Here is a 3814-nt window from a genome sequence, read left to right as displayed (position 1 = left end):
AGGTCTCCCTGGAGCCTTCTCTTCTCCAGGCTGAACACCCCAACTCTCCCAGCCTGGCTCCAGAGCAGAGCTGCTCCAGCCCTTGGATCACCTCTGTGGCCTCCTCTGGACTCGCTCCAACAGCTCCATGTCCCTCTTGTGTTGGGGCTCCAAAACTGGACACACACACACGTGCACACAGTGACATGCCCACAGCACATACCCACCTCTGCTGGTACAAATCTGTGCACAGAGTGGCAGAGACACCCTCCCACCTGCACACACCTCCACACAGGGGCACATGCTTTTGTGGATGCACACACACACGTGTGAACACACACACATGTAAATCTCCACCTGGGGTGGCAGCAGAGAAAGAGGACACTCCTCAAGCCTGTTTCAGACACACGTGTGTGCTGACCAACTGGCCCTCTGTGCACATCTATATATCTCTGTTCTCACAAGACTTGTTCTCCACTCTTTAGCCAAAAAGCTCAGAAGCTGGAGTCACATACAGCAAAAGACACAAACCTCTTTTACTGTGGAAAGCAGGGAGACCAGAATGGCCATGGTTTTGGTGCTGAACCACAAGATGTTTCTGGGTGAGCTGGTTTCCACACTGGCAAGATGGGGATAACAGCACTTGTTGTCCATTGTGGAGGCCCCAGTCTTGCATCCAGAGATAGCAACCAGTGCTCATGTAAAGTGATGGAGTAAGGTGCATGGTTTCCACATGGGAGCCCAACTCCAGCTCCTCTTGGCTCAGCCATCTCCCCTGGTGATGGGCCCAGAGCTCCTTGGCTCACCCCACTGTGCATCAGCACGAGCTTTGGAAGGGAACACCTTTGTGGCACCACGGGTTTGGCTCTAGCCCAGAGCTGCAAGAGGTCCTGCCAGTGAGGAACATGGTGCTTCTCTCCTGCACAGTCCCACCTGAGATGGTCTCTTCCCTTCTCTCCCTTGGGGTGCACAGCTCTGCACCAGTACAAAATGTGGGGGTTTGCCCTCTACTAGAAGACTCCTTCACTGGTTCCTTTTAACACAGAAGAGAATGAAACTCAGGTGAGACACTTGAAAACAACTATTTTGTTAATCCTGACCCAAATCCCCACTAATTTTGCCTAGGAAATGTTGCAGGGAGGCATCTTCTCCCTTCACCCTTCCTCTGTAGCTTGTACCACCTACGGCTGCAGGAGCATCAGGTGCTGCTGCAGGAGGAGGACACAAAGGGGGGGAAAAACCCCACATGTGGCCAAGCTTTGCTGCTGCCTGACGATCCCCACTGCAACCCATCTCCCAGTGTGCACCTCCCAGCTTCTGCCTGCTCTATGTCACACCGGGGTGTGACCTTAAACACGGGAGAGCCACAGGTTCAGGTGGCCCACCCAGCTGCGGGTTCCTCACTGCCTGGCTGTGGTGGGGTCTGTGAAATGCTGCCTGAACCTCTTCCTGAGCTTCCCGGGGTGGGGGAGTGAGGTGGGAAAGCAGCTGTCACTTAGCAACGCCGTGGTTGGGTGCGGGAGGGAAGAGAGCTGGGCTGGCCAGCCTGAGACCCTGCCTGACGGGATCTCACCAGGGTGCAGAGGCACTGGTGTGCACGGGGAGGGGCTCCTCGCCCCCAGCTCACACACACTATGTGCATTTCACCTTTTTTTTTCCTCCTAGCAGTCCATCCCGGATGCTCCCCACTAGGGCTGGCTGCCCTGCGGCGCTGGAGAGCCCCGGGAACCCCAGCTGGTTTGGGCTCCAACCCAGCCCAAGGTGGGGAGCAGCCATCTGTGCCATCTGCAGAGCTGGTACAGCAGGAGGGCAGAAGGATGGTTTGCTTGGTCCTATCCTCTGAGGAGGGAAATAGCACAGAGGACAGCAGCCCCTTGCCTGCCTCGCTGCGGGCAGCCTGGAGCAGCACCGCAAAATCGCTGCCTCTGGGACTTGAGGAGTGAGGCTGGACCTGTTAAGCTCACCTAAAACACTGCCTGTGGTTCACACCGAAGGGTATTTCTGCTCATGGATCTGTCCAGCCCTTTGCTGGCAGACAGCCAGGCCCCACAGGCAGTGGGGTTGCACAGGGGTGGGACTCCTGGGTCCTCCCAGCGCTGCCTTTTGCCTCATCTCTCCCCCTGGACTTAGGAAGAAGAAGGGAAACCTTCCAGCTTGTAAACTGACAGTCTGTAGACTATTTATAACAAGCCAAATGTATTGGAGAAAAGGGTAATTCCTGCTGTGGGGGCAGTGGAGTCCTCTGCAAGGGTTGAGCTTAAAATCCTCTCCTGAGCAGTAGGTGGAGGACCTGAGGAGGCTCCGTGCATCTCAACCAGCTCCCTTCCCTTGCAGCCTGATGCCAGGTGGGACCTGCCATAGGGGAAGAGACCCTGAGCTGGGAGACCTCTCCCTGATCCCTCTTCTGCTGCTGGACCCAGCAAGTGCAAATCAGATCCAGCCCCTTGGCCATGCTACCCACAGCGAGGTCCTGCCAAGGAGCTGGGGGAGCTTAGACCAGTCATGAACCCACCTGAGTGTGATTCTGTCTAGAGCTAACAAGGGGGTTCAGTCTGCCCCCCCACATGGAGCTCTGAGACATTTTTGTAATGCAACAACTCCCATTTGAAAAAACAACCCAACAAAAAAAGGCCTTTCCTTGAGAATTAGGGATAAAAAAGATGTTGAACTGAGTCACTCACTTTGTGGCCCAGCTGGAATAAAGCCCCTGGTTCCCACAAAAGCAGGTTTTTAATTTACACCTGTTTTTGAGCTATAACCTGAATGTCTCTAACCAACTCAGGCCTGCAAACCCAGCCCCTGGGAGGGAAAGGATGTGCAAAACTAAGGAAGCCAGACTGGCCTGGCAGATTGGGCCAGGCTGGCCTGGTTGAGCTGAGCCAGCTGATGCTGGAGGCCACAGGCCAGGCTCAGGGACAGCTGCTGTGACAGCATTCCCAGCAGGTTGTGTTCTGCAGCAACAAAAAGTAAATGTGAGACTCTCAGCCCAGACCAAAACCAGGGTTCTACTTGGGACAGTGATACCTGCTTGAGCTGGAGGGAGCTGCCAAACCTGCAGCCACATGGAATGCAAACAGCCTGGCCCAAAGGCAGAAACCTTCCATCTCTGATGAACCAAGGAGCAGGCATTTGAATGAGGAGGCAGTAAGCAAGGCTGAAGAGCAGCCAGGGAAGGAGGTGACTTACAAGAGAGGTCTGAAAATTCCTGATTGACCTGGGGAGCGTGGCCAGGAACCAGCTAGTGATGGTGTCTTCCAGCTCAAGAAGAGCTTTTCTCTTGGAACCATGGTTCATCACACCCTGGGAGAGGCTGCTGAAGGGCACCGTGGGATAAAGCTCTTGTGATCTCCTGGAGATGTGCTGAGGTTGTGGGACCAAACACCTGGTCATGGTGGCCTCTGCAAACCCATCCCAAGCACCGAGCAGCATTCCTAGGACACCAGCCTGGCTTTCCAAGATACCTCCTTGGGAAGGTCAGCGTGGTAACAGATTTCTCTCCTGCCTGTACCCAGCAGCAGAGCACTGGCCACAGATGCAACCAGCTCCATGGGCACTTTGATGTCTCTACTTCTGTCTGAGGTGACAGCTCAGCTGTGCAGGGTGGATGGATCTGGGCAGCCAGGATCCAAGCTGGGTTATGTGGGATGTGAGGCAGAGGCACTTGGGATGGCTCCCCAGCAACAACTGCTTTCTCCTTCCCTTCCTAGAGGGATTTGGCTTTTAGTTGGTACAAAAGGGCACTTCTTCCCAGAATGTGCAGAGCTTGCTCTTGGGGAATGAGGATTCAACCCATTAGCTGCCCTATGAATTGTAAGGATTGGAAGGGGTTTCTCTA

The sequence above is a fragment of the Chaetura pelagica genome, unplaced genomic scaffold (assembly GCF_000747805.2).
Source record: "Chaetura pelagica isolate M959 unplaced genomic scaffold, ChaPel_1.0 scaffold363, whole genome shotgun sequence".
Lineage (NCBI taxonomy): Eukaryota > Metazoa > Chordata > Aves > Apodiformes > Apodidae > Chaetura > Chaetura pelagica.
This window is presented reverse-complemented; position numbering follows the sequence as displayed.